The sequence below is a fragment of the Mustelus asterias genome, chromosome 26 (assembly GCF_964213995.1).
Source record: "Mustelus asterias chromosome 26, sMusAst1.hap1.1, whole genome shotgun sequence".
In the NCBI taxonomy this organism is placed as follows: domain Eukaryota; kingdom Metazoa; phylum Chordata; class Chondrichthyes; order Carcharhiniformes; family Triakidae; genus Mustelus; species Mustelus asterias.
The window spans coordinates 1,952,623-1,970,174 of NC_135826.1; positions in this window are offsets into that span (position 1 = coordinate 1,952,623).

The following is a 17,552-nucleotide window of genomic DNA, read 5'->3' on the forward strand; positions in this document are numbered from 1 at the left end:
CTTCCAATGCTAGGCATTTTCTAGAAGACAGCACAGCTTTAATATTCAGATCACTGTAAGTTGCCTTCTTATCAGGAGTCATTAAGGTTGACAAACATGAAGGAGCTTCAAGTGCCTCTTTAAACATTTCTGAACTTGCATTAGTATCTGAATCATTAACCAGAAGACAAGGTACTGAAAATTGTAATTGATCACTAATCTGCTGCACCAATGGTGTTCCACAGTGTGAATCAATACATTGCTTGCTTAAGCAACTTTCTGATTCAGTAATATCTAATTGACGAAAGCAAAACAATGGTTTTGTAATAGAGGGCACCAAATCTACATCTTCACTTCTTACACCAGTATCTGGTTTTATTGTAGGCAAGTCATTTCTTTCTAAAGGCAACACACTGCCGTTCAAATTTAACTTTTTAGAAGTACATTCCCATTTACAAAGTTTCAGTGTTCTTAAGCCACCAGAAAAACTAGCACAACGTTTAACTTTACGCCTTCCTCTAGGGTTGAGATGCACATTTCTGACATGGCGCAGGACGCAACGATGATACAAAGTGTGAAATGGACAAATAATACAATGAAATAAACATAGGCGTTTTATATAGAATACCTTTCGGCTCTTTTTAACTTTTAATGTTCTTTTAATTTTTGGCCCAGATTTCTGTGGCATGTTCTCTGAAGGCTTGCAACCACCTATTTTTGGGATGTCATCGGTGGCATTTGTGACGAGATTTTCACATTCAGGTTTAATTGGCTCACTTTTCCTCACTATTATATCTCTATTCAGAGGATCATAATTAAGTGAATCAACTTGAGAATTCAAATAATTTTCTTCACATCCCAAGTATGGCAGCCCCAATGTGGAGGATGGTGCTTCTTTGCCAAATTCAAAATGACTGTGCAGTTCTTGTGTGTGATCTTCCAAGCACTGTTTATTAAATGTGTGGCATTCACACCACAAACATGACATTTTATCAGTCTCCATAACTAATTTTTCACCCTCTTCCAGTTCTGTCCCATTTTTGGTTTGTTTGACAGTGCTAATCTGTTTTGATAGATTATGTCCTTCACCTGAAGTAAGAAACAACAAATCTTCAGCTAATTCAGTTCCTTTACTGACTCCTAAACTAGTTTCATTAAGTTTTGCATGACCACGGTCTTTAATTCCCAGTTCCTCAGCACTGTATGAAGCAGCGTTAATAGTGTCCTTTAGCAGACAATGATCCAATTCTGACATCCTGGTGAAAAACTTGTCTTTATCACATTCATTATCATGTGCAATACTACACACATCCATCACCTGCTTGCTGGCATATTTCACATTAGCATTTAAATTACAATTGGAAGGAGCAACTTGTTTGTTTGATTCTTCTGGTGTTCCTAATTTCCCAATTGTTTCACAAAAGGCATTCATACTTTCCTTGAAAGTTTTGTATCCATACTGATCGTGGTAGTGTTCATCACCGATCTGCAAATGGTCAAGTGATTGAGTACTGTGACGACTGGGGATCAAATCCTCACTGAAGGCACTCTCATTCCAAGATGTTGAGTCTTGTCCTATACACAAGGAGAGGAGAAATATCAAAATAAAATTACATAGAATGTACAGCACAGAAACAGGACAGTTAATTCAACCAGTCTGTACTTGTGTTTATACTCCATCTGACTTTCTTCCTATTCCATCTACACATCTCAGCCTTTCAATTCTTTTATTCCTTTTTCTCTATATACTAGTCCACCTTCCTTTTTAAGCATATGCTTCAACCACTTCCTGGGGCAGTGAACACCCTCAGCACCTCTGAAGTGATTTCTCCTTTTACCCAACCGGATTTGTTCGTATCTCCTACTTATGGCCTAGTTTTGGATTCACCCCAAGTGAAAATATTCTCTCCACGTCATCTAATCTTTTCTACCAATTCATGATTTTAAAAGATCTCCTCGAAGTTTTTCCTTTTCTAAAAAGAAAAACAGCTCCAAATTGTACAATCTTTCCAGAAGGGTATAATGTCTCAGTTCTGTACCATCCTTGCAAATAAATATGTAATCAAAACAAAGGATTTTAATTTAGTATGTGTATAATGGAATGAAGGGAGATCAGAAATCTGACTCCATTATTGTGATAGAATTTGAATTCTTTTGGTATAATGGCCATAAGGGGGAGGCAGTTTCATTGTGGAAATGTCACTGGACTAGTAATCCAGGGGCCCAGGCTAATGTTCTGGGGGACAAGAACAAAGAAAGCTGGAAGAACTCTGCAAGTCTAGCAGCAGTGTTAACATTTCAAGCTTGGTTCTTCATCGGTACAACCGGAATTAAAAGCTGGTAATGGTGACCACATAACCATTGTTTCAAAAACCCATCTGGTGTCCAATGTGCTTTCGGGAACAAAATCTGCTATTTTACTTCGTCTGGCCTACATTTGACTCCAAACCGACAGCAATGTGGTTGACTCTTAAATGTCCTCTTAAAGGCTACCCAGTTGTATCAAACCACTACAAAGCCTAAAATCAATGAAATTGGCATCAACCTAGGCATTGGAAATGACAACACCAAAACCAGCCCTGTCGACCTCCTTACTGCCATCTGAGGGCTGGTGCCAAACTCACGAGAGCTGTCCCACAGACTCATCAAGCAACTGCCTGACAGTCATATTCAATGGAGTTCAATCAGGACAGCGTTGCAGGAATTCTCAGTGCAATGCCCGAGGCCCAACCATCCTTAGCTGCTTCATCAATAACCTTCCTTCCACAAGGACAGAAGTGGGGATGTTTGCACCACTGACCACAAATCAAACACAAAAGCAGTCCATTCCATTATGCAGCAAGACCTGGACAGTACAGTATTCAGGGCTGGACTGATAAGTGGCAGATAACATTTGTGCCACAAGTGCCAGTCAATGACCATATGTAACAAGAGAGAATCTAACCATTTGAACTTTGCATTCAATGGCATTACTGAATTCCCCCAATCTCAACATCTTGGAGGTTACCATTGACCAGAAACTAAGCTGGACCAGCCATGTAAATACTTCGGCTACAGATTGGAGGCTGAGAATTCTGCAGAGCGTAATTCATTTCCTGACTCCATAAAGCCTGTCCACTATCTACAATAAGAAGTCTCACAACACCAGGTTAAAGTCCAACAGGTTTATTTGGTAGCATGAGCTTTCGGAGCACTGCGCCTTCATCAGGTGAAGGGGCAGCACTCCGAAAGCTTGTGCTACCAAATAAACCTGTTGGACTTTAACCTGATGTTGTGAGACTTCTTACTGTGCCTATCCCAGTCCAACGCGGCATCTCCACATCATCACTATCTACAAGGCTTAAGTCACAAGTGCGACAGAATACTCTCCACTTGCCTGGATGAATGCAGCCCCAAGAACACAAAAAGCTCGAAACCATCAAGGACAATGCAGTCTGCTTGATTGGCACTCCATCCATCACCATATATATCCACTACCTCCACCACCGACGCACTGTAGCAGCAGTGTGTGCCATCTACAAGATGTACTGCAGCAACTCACTAAGGCTCCTTCGACAGCACCTTCCAAACCCACAATCTCTACCACTTAGAGATAAAAGGGCAGAACACCACTACCTGCAAGTTCCCCTCAAAGTCATACACCATCCTAATTTGGAACTGTATTGCAGTCCTTCAATGTCATTAGGGCAAACGTCCGGAACTCCTTTCCTAACAGCACTCTGGGCATTCCTAAAACACATGGACCGCAGCAGTTCAAGAATGCACCTCACCACCCACTTCTCAGTAGCATTTAGGGAAACAATGTAGCCTAGCCTGCGAAGCCCACATCCCATGAGCAAATTTTTAAAAAGTGCAATTAAGTTTATCACAGGTCAAAAATCAACATTTAACACTGTTGGAATGTAGCCAACCTGCAGACTCAGGTCAGATTATTTTTGCTCTGAAATAAGTCAAGGTAAGTTTAATAGGAGAAAAAAACCAGATCAACAGTTAAATCGAAGGTTGCATTTATTTGTGCCACAACAATATAGGGGGAGCACTCCTTGCAATAGAGGTAGTGACACTGGGTCCAAAGACAGCTCCATGAGTGACCCTTCAACTGAAGCATTAGCTTTCCTCCAACTAATTCAAGTAAGGCTAAATTAAATTGTTAAGTAACTCAAGTGCTCACAACAATTCTCATTTCTAAATATCTTAGTTCATCTCCAAAACAGTGTCTCATAGTGGGAAATATTTTCACACATGCCAGCAGCTAATTCCTGACCATTTTGTATGAATGAAGCACTATCCTCACTAATTCAATGTGGTAAGCTTCAGGTTCACATACTTTACATGCATGCACTTAACCAAGGTCAGCAGGTAACAATCAGTGTGTGAAAAACTCAGCAGGTCTGGCTGCATCTGTAGAGAGAAACAGAGTTAACCTTCGTGTCCAATATGGCTCTTCATCAGAAGAATCATCATATTGGAGTTGGAACACTGATGCTGTTTCTCTCTCCACAGATGCTGCCAGGTCTGCTGAGCTTTTCCAGCACTTGGATTTTATTTCAGACCTCCAGCATCCACAATATTTTGCTTTTATTGTGGTAATAATCAGCCAACCTGGCCAACTTTCCTTTTGCATTCCAAACACAACGTCACTTGTAATTCTCAACCCAGTGCCCCAATTAATCAGTAGATTTATAAACTGAACACAGGGCCTTCTTGGAATATAATGTTCATCAGGTCGCATGGTGTATTTACACACAACCATTAATGAAAATCTTAACACAAATTTACTGAAAGAAGTTCTGGGGAAAATTCTGCTCTTCCAATGTTCTTCAATAATCATCAAATGTTCCTTTAATGGCTCAGCTGATTTAGCTAATGAACAAGTTGCCCAGATAAAAAAATGTTTTCAATCCCGTCTCTGCTGGACTAGGTGCTCTCAGCAAAATAGCAAGAAGGGGCCATTACAACATGCTTATTATGTCCTTTAGTTCAGAGAATTCAGAGGATTCATGTTTCTGAACCTAGGTAAGAGACATTAGATAAAATCATGAGCATGAAAAAACAATATGCAAATATCAGGTGAGAACAATTTTGAGCCATAATATTCTCCTCACTGTCAAATAGCCTGGACTCAAATGATTGAATAGTGGCCAAGGTCCTGGATGAAAGCCAGAGCCAATGGAACAAGAAGTTGTTCTTCAATGCATTCATAAGATTAAAGAGGATGGATTGCGACTTCACCTAAATTATCAAAAATTCTTTTCATTATTGACCTCTTTGGTCAATCAGAATAATCACATAGCTGCTTAGAATCATAGAAACCCTACAGTACAGAAAGAGGCCATTCGGCCCATCGAGTCTGCACCGACCACAATCCCACCCAGGCCCTACCCCCATATCCCTACATATTTTATTCGCTAATCCCTCTAATCTACACATCCCAGGACACTAAGGGGCATTTTTTTTTTAGCATGGCCAATCAACCTAACCCGCACATCTTTGGATTGTGGGAGGAAACCGGAGCACCCGGAGGAAACCCACGCAGACACGAGGAGAATGTGCAAACTCCACACAGACAGTGACCCAAGCCGGGAATCGAACCCAGGTCCCTGGAGCTGTGAAGCAGCAGTGCTAACCACTGTGCTACCGTGCCGCCCTTCCAATGCTTCTTCCAATGTTCACAAAAAATTGGAGATGGGACAGTATCCGTTTTCCCCCAACTTCTCTTGGTCATCTCCAAGCCTTATCTTTTTATGTTATGAAGGTCAACTACTCATTGAATCAAATATATCTATTGACCAGTGTTTGCCTCAAGAGAGCTATGGGCTTCACTGCTTGCATACGCACCAGTAGTTACAATTCCACAAATGATGTACAGAGTTACATGCAGAAATAAGAAACTAGCCAAAGAACAAAATAGCAAATTATTTTTACACAGACTCTTACCAGAATTCACAGATGTTTGCGTGTCAAGCTGAATGGACTGCAAATCAGAGCATGATAAAACTGGGAAAATCTGATTGCTTGATTTTTCAGGACTGTTAGAAGACTGAAAGTCAGCATGCGTCTCCAGAATGTGAATGTCTAGCTCATCAACACACACAGTCCATAAGTCACAGTAATTACAACGGAACATCACTATTGCAGTTGATCAGCCTTTAGAGAAATATTTTCTGAAAGAGAAAAATAATGTTACCCTTCTTCTATTCTTTTCAATAAGTACTTTAAACACAGGTGAGGCAGCAGGATACCCGAGTGCCCGATTCAAATTCAATCCCTGCCTACAAATTTCCAATTTCAGCCATGCCACTGGGGAATAGGACAATGAAAAGGGAATTCAAGGAATGAAAAATTGAATGGTAAATAATCACTGGGTCATTCCAATCAGCATCGTAGCAGCTTGATGAGTGCTTTAACAAGTAACGAGGAAATCAGGAATGGAATAAGCAAGAAAATTATATCTATATCCTTAAAGTAGATTAAACTCAGGGTGGCGTTGTGGCTATGGATTTAGGCTCATGGGAGGAATAAAAGAGCATGCTGGGGATAATTCTCCTATTTTGTGGAATTCTGTACTCAACTTGAAGGCTGCTGTGAAGAAGATTTTTCACTTTGGCCACCCAGTTTTAATATCAAGGTGTCCTTGATGAGGCATGAAGTTCATAAATTTCCTGTTTTTCCTATTTCAGCCCAACTGTAGAAGAGCAGAACAGTATGTAATTTTTCCCTTTCCATCCCTTCGAGTCTGCAATGGCAAAATATCAATTGTTTTGTGCTATTGGTAAAAAGGCTGTAAATTAAGACTTTCCAAGATTATTTCATAGAGACCATTAGATGCATGACTGTATCCCCTTTTAGAAAGGGCTGGACTTCACCTACAGTAAAATTGCTGTTATCTGGCACCCTACCAACCGGAATTCTCTATTAAGCAGAATTTTGGGGTTGGTGTGTTTTTGAATTGGACAATGCCGAACTCACTGGTAGTGATTGGCCTGCCTTCATTCTGGTTTTAGCCTCCCACTTCTTCGCAGCACCATCTCCCCACAACACTGCTCACTCAATTTGCTTGCTGCTGCATCTCAGCTCCAGGGGCACTTTCTCATTGGATGAAAGCACAGAATTCTTTGCATTTCAGTTAACCAGCGCATTTAATTAACCGGCACCTCCCAGATTACACAGATTTTCCTGTACCATCTTTTGCTCCCCCATTGTCATGGAAAGCAGCTAGTTTCTGCAAGCTAAATGCAGCCAACTGTAGGTCCTAAGCAAAGTAGGGGAGGGAGAAATAAAATCAAACCTCTAGGATCATTACAAGGTACCATCTGCTGACACACTGCGTTAGAAACTTACCATGTGAAACAAAATCTAAATAACTGCATGGCAATCTAGTTTTAAATGAAAAAGTAAATCCAACAGGAAGTGCTGAAAACAGCACTAGTTAAAACAGGTGCATTGTTACGTTTTTGTATTTAGTTTTTTCAAATTAACAGATGTTATACTTTGTTGAGTTATAGAATAAGCAATGCTATCATGGAGATTCAGAAAGAGTAAATAAAGAGAAACTAATTCCAAGGACTGAAAGGTCAATAACCAGAGGGCACAGATTTATGCTGATTGGCAAAAGAAGCAACAGCAACATGAGAAAAAGTATTTTTATACAATGAGTGACTAGAATTTGAAATGCTCTGCCTGACAGGGTGGTTGGTGCAAGTAGGTTCAACAGATTTCAAAAGAAGAAAAAAATTGCAGATATCAACACGAGAGTGGGATTATTGCTCTTTGAATGAAATGGCACAGACTCAACGGGCCAACTAGACACCTGCACTGTACCATTCTATCATTTAAGGGAAAAATCCAATTATACTGAAATGAAGTAGTGTGTTAGTCGTCATCGTGGAACTGAGGCAGCAGGAAGAGGCATAGTATAGTGTTTCCATCCACTTTGCTAGGTACATTTCTCTAAGCATTTTGAACAACATGAAAAATATGAAGTCATGTTGAAAGAGTAAACATTTTAATTATCCAAAACTAACAGAAAACTATTCAGCTCCAAATTAAGCAGTCAGTTCCTTCAGTCTCACAATGAATATACTGGGCAAGTCAATAAAATTGATTTTAGGCACTTGTTTCATTTAGATATTGAAGAGATTGCAAAATTACAAATTTAAAAAAGGGAGCAAAAAATTACTTATTTTCCCCCAAAACCTTGCATTTGTTTAACCCCCAAAAACAAGCAACTGCTTTCAAAGTAATCCCAGTTACTCTCATTTTCTGGAAACTACCGGAAAGCATTATACTAGAAGCGTTACTTGCGACTTCGTGGGTTAGTGCAGATTCTCAACACACTGGGCCAATCCATTCCTATTTAATTACCTTGCACTGGAATTCCACGTTTCTCACCTGGACTTCCAAGCCAGGCCTCTTCAGAGATGTGGACTGTACCTGCGCTGGGAGTCTTCTTAGTTTAGGATCCTAGGGGATGCCATGGCCTCTTTTTACAGCATTAGTTACTGTATGCCAATGTATTTAAAAGTCCCAAAGCCTCATTGAGAAGCTAATGAGAGGTGTGAAAGGAAAGTGGGCAAGGGGGTAGGGTGCCAGGTGACTGGGTTCGTCGTGTGGTCAGTGGGTGAATTGGGGAGGGGGTACAGTGGGAAGTCAGGGGGACCAGTAATATGATTACCCGGAAGTTAGAACTGGTTTTAATTCTTCTAACTTTTCCTGGGTAACTATTCTGCTAAGTGTGGCAGAACAATCCAAAGTTTTCAATTTTAACTCAAGATTCAAAACGTTCTAGAAGCCCACTGGTTGTCCAAACCTTATGGAAATTCAAGTGTAGTGAATGCATGGGGACTTCAGAGCGATGCCCCTGTGCATCTTGGGGGTACCTCCAGGGTACGACAATCTGGAGATTGGAAGAACTGGGCCATCATTTTGTGGGATATAAATCCTGCTAATTTAAGGAAGTGATTAGAATAGTGATGAAGATGGTCTGGTTCACATTACAAGCCTTGGCTTCCAAAAAGCTTTTTATAAAGTATCAAATGCCTATTCAAAAAAACATACTCATTAAATTATTTAAGTCATTAAGATGGATATGTAACCAACTGAAATCACTGATAAAGGGCTGTTGCCAGTGGTCCAAATTTGATGGATGCCTAGTTAAAAGCAGGATTCTCAAGGGGTCTTTACTGGGTCTGTTTACTTCATCATTAATTATCTATGCAAAGGCTTAAAATGAACCATACTGTATCACAGATGATACAAAAAAATGTACAACAGGGATAATAATTCAGAACAGTTAAGCTGCAAGTCAATTTTGATAAGTTATTTAATTGGTCTCCATAATGCAGAGGTCATCTAACGTGAAAATGCAGTCTTTTACTTGGGGTTAGGAAACTTCTTCAATGTCTATACTATGCTGGAATACCAATAACAGGTCAAAAAAGATCTCAAGGTTTAAAAATAAACAAGACATGTGACGTAGCTGGGGGAAAAAAAAACAGGGTTATTGTTTGTAAAAACTTTTGAAAATGATGGGCAAATCACAATTGATAGTGAAGTGTATATGAAGGAAGCAAGCCATTAAGAGCCATGTTTTCCAATGGTATCTTGCCAGAAAATGCAATTAGCAAAGGTGACTTATAATATTATAAGAATTTGACCAAGAATTAGCTATTCGACCCACTGAGCCTGCTCCACCGTTCAATAAGATCATGGCTGATCTGACTGTGTCCTGAACTCCACTTTCCTGCCTGTCATCCATAACCTTTGACTCCCTTGTCAATCAAAAGCCTGTAATTCAAGCTTTGATATTCAATGACCCAGCCTCCATCGTTCTCTGGACCTGATGAGTTCCATCCTAGGATATTAAAAAGTAGCTATAGAGATGGCAGTAGTAAACTTCCAAGAATCCTAGAGGATTGGAAAACTCAACGTAACACCCCAATTCAAAAAGGAAGGCAAAAAAAACTAATTATAGGCCAATTAGCTTAACATCGGTCATTGGAAAATCATAGAATCCTACAGTGCAGGAGGCCATTCGGCCCATCGAGTCCGCACCAACCACAATCCCACCCAGGCTCTATCCCCAGAACCCCATGCATTTACCCTAGCTAGTCCCGCTGACACGAAGGGGTAATTTAGTATGGCCAATCCACCTAACCCGCACATCTTTGGACTGTGGGAGGAAACCGGAATACCCAGGGGAAACCTACAGAGACATGGGGAGAACGTGCAAACTCCACACAGACAGTGGCCCAAGCCGGGAATCAAACCCGGATCCCTGGTGCTGTGAGGCAGCAGTGATAACCACTGTGCCACCGTAAAATGTTATAGAGTCCGTGAGAAGGGATGTAATAATAGCAGAAAATTTAGAAATACATGGTGGGGTGGGGGGAAATCCTTCGAAGTGTTGAACGAGCATGAAAATGGGAGATATGCAGGTTTCTTTGGGCGGGTCCCCAAGCACAATCATACGACACTTAGAAAAAAAGAGGCAAAATGATTGTCACCAGCAGGAGGAGTAGGCGGAGCCTATCCACACCTTGAGGCCAGCTCCTGAGCTCTAAGAGCGCCAATGCACAGCACCCGCCCGCCCCCCGGCTGATTACTGCCCCTGATCCCACCCCTCACCCCCAGCCGAATGACACTCCTGACCACCAGGGGAGGGGGGGGGGGGGGGGGGGGTTTCAATAGCCTCCAGTTCCACTGTTGAAACCAACATGTCAAGTCGCCGTTAGTGGGGACCATACGTGATCCTTTCCGGTGAGGATCTTGACAGCCAGCAGGTAAGGACAAGTGAGCCTGATTTTCTTGCCTCTCGCACAATCTTACCAGCTCACCTCACCGATCAACTGGCATGAAGAGCTGGAGACAATACACATCTCTTTAACCTGTGCTTAATGCTCTCTCCACTCACATTGTCTGTACCTTTAAGACTTGATTACCTGTAAAGACTCGCATGCCAACCATTATTTTGTAAATTGAGTTGTGTCTTTAGATGCCCTGTTTGTGAACTGAAATCCCACTCACCTGATGAAGGGGCAGCGCTCCGAAAGCTAGTGGCTTGTGCTACCAAATAAACCTGTTGGACTTTAACCTGGTGTTGTGAGACTTCTTACTGTGTAAACTCCTTGAAAACATACAATGTTTTGACCTCAACTGCTTTGTGATGAATAATTCCACAGGCTTCCCACTGAATGCTTTGTTTACCCCGTATACTTAGACCGTGACCACTGATTCTGGTCTCCCCCTGTCATTGGGAACATCCTTCCTGTATCTCGCCTGTCCAGTCCTGTTAGAATTTTATAGATTCCAACAAGATTCCTCCTCATTCTTCTAAACTCCAGCGAATATGATCCTTACCAACTGAATCTCTCCTCATATGCCAGTCCCACCATCCCCAGAATCAAACTGCACTGTTTCTATAGCAAGAACATCCTTCCTTAGATGAGACAAAACTACACAATATCCCACGTCTTGTCTCACCATGGCCCTGTATAATTGCAGCAAGTAGAAAGTCTCACAACACCAGGTTAAAGTCCAACAGGTTTATTTGGTAGCAAATACCATTAGCTTTCGGAGCACTGCTCCTTCGTCAGATGGAGTGGAAATCTGCTCTCAAACAGTGCAAACAGACAGAATCAAGTTGCAGAATACTGATTAGAATGCGAATCCTACAGCCAGCCGAGCCAGCCACCCACATTGTCTGTACATTTAAGACCTGGCTGGCTGTAGGATTCGCATTCTAATCAGTATTCTGCAACTTGATTCTGTCTGTTTGCACTGTTTGAGAGCAGATTTCCACTCCATCTGACGAAGGAGCAGTGCTCCGAAAGCTTATGGTATTTGCTACCAAATAAACCTGTTGGACTTTAACCTGGTGTTGTGAGACTTCTTACTGTGTTCACCCCAGTCCAACGCCGGCATCTCCACATCATAATTGCAGCAAGACATCCTTGTCTTGTACTCAAATCCTCTCATTATGAAGGTTAACATACCATTTGCCTTCTTTACGACCTGCATGCTTACTTTCAGCAACTGGTGCACAAGGACACCCAGGTCTCATTAAACATTCCCCTCTCTTAATTTATAGCAATTCAGATAATAATCTGTCTTCCTATTTTTGCTACCAAAGTGGCTAACCTCATATTTACCCACTTTATTCTGCATCTGCCATGCATTTTCACACTCACTCAACTTGTCCAAATCACACTGAAGCATCTCTGCATCCTTCTTAGAGTTCACCCTCCCACTCAGCTTTATGTCATCTGCAAGTCTGGAAATATTACATTTAGTTCCCTCATCTAAATCATTAATATATATTGTGAATAGCTGCAATCCTAGCATTGATCACCACTAGTCACTGCCTGCCATTTGGAAAAAAAACTGTTTATTTTTATTATTTCCTGTCTGCCGACCAGTTTTCTATCCATCTCAATACACAACCCCCAATTGCACGAGCTTTAATTTTACACACTAATCTCATGTGGGAATTTGTCGAAAGCATCCTGAAAGTCCAAATAAAGTCCACATTCACTGGCTCCCCCTCCTCAACTCTACTGGTTCCCCAACATTTCTGATACAGTATTTATGCCCTCCTTTGCAAAGACAGAACAAAGTATGTATTTAGTTAGCCAGCCATTTTTTTATTCCCCATTATAAATTCCCATTTCTGACTGTAAGGGACCTAGATTTGCCTTCATCAATCAATTTGTATGCCTCTTCCTTGGATCTAATACAATTGCTAATTCCCCTTGTAAGCCATGGTTTGCCCACCTTTCCCATTTTACTTTTGCTCCAGACAGGAATGACAATTGTTGCAGTTCATCCATGTGCTCTTTGAATGTTTGCCATTGCCATCCACTCATCCCTTTAAGTAACATTCCCCAATCCATAATAGCCAACTCACACCTCATACCATCGTAGTTTATTTTATTTAGATTCAGGACCCCAGTTTCAGAATTACTCTCCAACTTGATGAAGAATTTTATATTATGGTTGTTCATTCCCAAGGGGCCTCACATAACTAGACTATCAATTATTCTTCTCACCACAAAATGAGAAGTCGAGGATAGCCTGTTCTCCAGTTGGTTCCTCAACATATTAATTTAGAAATCCATCCCATATACACTCTAACAGCATTGTTAGTAATTTGATTTGGCCAATCTATGTACAAATTAAAGTGGAGTTTGCACATTCTCCCAGTGTCTGTGTGAGTTGCCTCAGGGCGCTTCGGCTTCCTCACACGGTCCATAAATTGCCCCGTGTTCAAAGTTTAGGTGGATTAACCATGGTAAATGCATGGGGTTACAGGGATAAGGCAGAGGGGTGGGATGTTCTTTCGGAGAGTTGGTGCAGACTCGATGGGCCAAATGGCCTCTTTCTGAACTGTAGGGATTCTATGGATGATTTGTATATTGTTTGCTATAAATGGGCTTCACAATCCAAAAAAATCATTATCCTGTTATCATATAGAAACATAGAAAAGCTACAGCACAATACAGGCCCTTCAGCCCACAAAGTTGTGCCGAACATGTCCCTACCTTAGCGATTGCTAGGCTTACCTATAACCCTCTATCTGACTAAGTTCCATGTACGTATCTAAAAGTCTCTTAAAAGACCCTATCGAATCCGCCTCCACCACCGTTGCTGGCAGCCCATTCCACGCACCCACCACCCTCCGAGTGAAAGACTTACCCCTGACATCTCCTCTGTACCTACTCCCCAGCACCTTAAACCTGTGTCCTCTTGTGGCAACCATTTCAGCCCTAGGAAAAAGCCTCTGACTGTCCACACGATCAATACCTCTCAACATCTTATACACCTCTATCAGGTCACCCCTCATTCTCCATCTCTCCAAGGAGAAAAGGCCGAGCTCACTCAACCTATCCTCATAAGGCATGCCCCCCAACCCAGGCAACATCCTTGTAAATCTCCTCTGCACCCTTTCTATGGCTTCCACATCCTTCCTGTAATGAGACGACCACAACTGAGCACAGTACTCCAAGTGGGGTCTGACCAGGGTCTTATATAGCTGCAACATTATCTCACGACTCCTAAACTCAATTCCCCGATTGATGAAGGCCAGTACACCATACGCCTTCTTAACCACAGCCTCAATCTGCACAGCTACTTTGAGCATCCTATGAACTCGGACCCCAAGATCCTTCTGATCTTTCACACTGCCAACAGTCCTACCATTAATATTATATTCCGCCATCCTATTTGACCTGCCAAAATGAACCACCTCACACTTATCTGGGTTGAACTCCATCTGCCACTTCTCCGCCCAGTCCTGCATCCTATCAATGTCTCGCTGCAACTTCTGACATCCCTCCACACTATCCACAACACTTCCAACCTTTGTGTCGTCAGCAAACTTACCAACCCATCCCTCCACTTCCTCATCCAGGTCATTTATAAAAATCACAAAGAGTAAGGATCCCAGAACAGATCCCTGGGGCACTCCACTGGTGACCGACCTCCATGCAGAATATGACCCATCTATAACCACTCTTTGCCTTCTGTGGGCAAGCCAGTTCTGGATCCACAAAGCAATGTCCCCCTCGCTTTCTCAATAAGCCTTGCATGGGGCACCTTATCAAATGCCTTGCTGAAGTCCATATATACTACATCTACTGCCCTTCCTTCATCAATGTGTTTAGTCACATCCTCAAAAAATTCAATCAGGCTCGTGAGGCATGATCTGCCTTTGACAGAGCCATGCTGACTATCCTTAATCATATTATACCACTCCAAATGTTCATAAATCCTGCCTCTCAGGATCTTCTTCATCAATTTACCAACCACTGAGGTTAGACTCACTGGTCTATAATTTCCAGGGCTATCTCTACTCCCTTTCTTGAATAAAGGAACAACATCCGCAATCCTCCAGAACCTCTCCAGTCTCCATTGATGATGCAAAGATCATCGCCAGAGGCTCAGCAATCTCTTCCCTCGCCTCCCACAGTAGCCTGGGGTACATCTCATCCGGTCCCGGCGACTTATCTAACTTGATGCTATTCAAAAGCTCCAACACATCCTCTTTCTTAATATCTCATGCTCAAGCTTTTCAGTCCTTTTCCATAGTAAATACTGAAGTAAAGTATTCATTCAGTACCTCTGCTATTTCTTCCGGTTCCATACAAATTTTCCCACTGTCACACTTGATAGGTCCTATTCTTTCACGTCTTATCCTCTTGCTCTTCACATACTTGTAGAATGCTTTGGGGTTTTCTTTAATCCTGCCTGCCAAGGCCTTCTAATGACCCCTCCTGGCTCTCCTAATTTCCTTAAGATCCTTCCTATTAGCCGTATCCTCTTCTAGATCTCTAACATTACCTAGCACTCTGAACCTCTCGTAAACTTTTCTTTTCTTCTTGACTAGATTCATTCCAGCCTTTGTACACCACGGTTCCTGTAACCTACCATAACTTCCCTGTCTCATTGGAACGTTGCTATGCAGAACTCCAGACAAATATTCCCTGAAAATTTGCCACATTTCTTCTGTACATTTCCCTGAGAAAACCTCTTTCCAATTTAAGCCTCCAATTTCCTGCCTGATAGCCTCATAATTCCCCTTACTCCAATTAAACACTTTTCTAACTTGTCTGATCCTATCTCTCTCCAATGCTATTGTAAAAGAGATAGAATTATGATCACTATCTCCATAATGCTCTCCCACTGGGAGATCTGGCACCTGACCAGGTTCATTTCCCAATACCAAATCAAGTACGGCCTCTCCTCTTGTAGGCTTATCTACATACTGTGTCAAGAAACCCTCCTGAACACACCGAACAAACTCCTCCCCATTTACACCCCTTACTCTAGGGAGATTCCAATCGATATTTGGGAAATTAAAATCTCCCATCACAATTCTGTTATTATTACACCTTTCCAGGATCTGATTCCCTATCTGCTCCTCAACATCCCTGTCACTATTGGGCGGCCTATAGAAAACACCCAGTAAAGTTATTGACCCCTTCCTGTTCCTAACCTCCACCCACAGAGTGTCCATCTTTTCTGCAGCCGTGACACTATCTCTGATCAACAGTGCCACTCCCCCACCTCTTTTGCCTCCCTCCCTGTCCCTTCTGAAACCCGGCACTTGAAGTAACCAGTCCTGTCCCGGAGTCATCCAAGTCTCTGTAATGGCCACCACATCATATTTCCAAGTAGTGATCCACGCTCTAAGCTCATCCACTTTGTTCACAACACTCCTTGCGTTAAAATAGACACATCTCAAACCTTCGGTCTGAGCGCTCCCCTTCTCTATCACCCGCCTATCCTCCCTCCCACACTGTCGGCAAGCTTTCTCTATTTGTGAGCTAACCTCCACTCTCCCAGTCATTTCAATTTGATTCCCACCCCCCAACCATATATATAGGCACGACATTGCCCTCCATTCAGAGAAAGCAGACTAGAATACAAATAAAATATCGCCTCATCAAACCCTGGTCTGACCAGGGTTCTACTCAAGAGAACTGTGCTGCTGCTCTGCAGTAACATGGCAATCACAAATGATTTTGAATTAAGTTGGGCCTCGGAATCTGCTCCATAGTCATGGCACACCCGCATACTTCTTGAGCACACTGACCATAGAAACTAGAAGCAGGAGTAGGCCATTTGGTTCTTCTAGCCTGCTCCACCATTCACTTTGATCAAGGCTGATCATTGACTTCAATATCCTGATACCCTCCTTCCCACCATATCCCTTGATCCCTTTAGCTCCTAGAGCTATGTCTAATTTCTTCTTGAAATCAGACAATGTTTTGGCCTCAACTACATTCTGAGAGAGTGAATTCCACACGTTTACCACTCTCTGGGTGAAGCAATTTCTCCTCAACCCAGTTCTAAAAGATTTACCCCTTATCCTCAAACTATGACCCCTAGTTCTGGACTCCCCCACTATTGGGGACATCCTTTCTGAATCTACTCTGTCTAACCCGGTTAGAATTTTATTAGTTTCTAGGAGATCCCCTCTCACTCTTCTAAACTCCAGTGAATATAGTCCTAACTGACTTAGTCTCTCCTCATATGACAGACCTGCTATCCCAGGAATTAGCCTGGTAAACCTTAGCTGTGCTCCCTCTCTAGCAAGGACATCCTTCCTCAGATAAGGACATCCTTCCTCAGATAAGGACATCAAAACTGCACGCAATACTCCAAGTGTGGCCTCACCAATGCCCTATACAATTGCAACAAAAATATCCCTATCCTCAAATCCTCTCGTTAGAAAGGCCAACATACCATTCACCTTCTTTACTGCCTGCTGTATCTGCGCACTTACTTTCAGCAACTGATGCTGAGTATCCACCTCTCAACTTATGCCCATTCAAGTAATAATCTGTCTTCCTATTATTGCTACCAAAGTGGATAACCTCACATTTATCCACATTATACTGTATCTGTCATGCATATGCCCACACACTTAGCCTGTTCAAATCACACTGAAGCATCTCTATATCCTCCTCACAGCTTATCCTCCCACCTAACTTTGTATTATCTGCAAATTTGGAGATAGTACATTCAGTTCTCTCTTCCAGATCATTAATATACAATGTGAACATTTGGGGTCC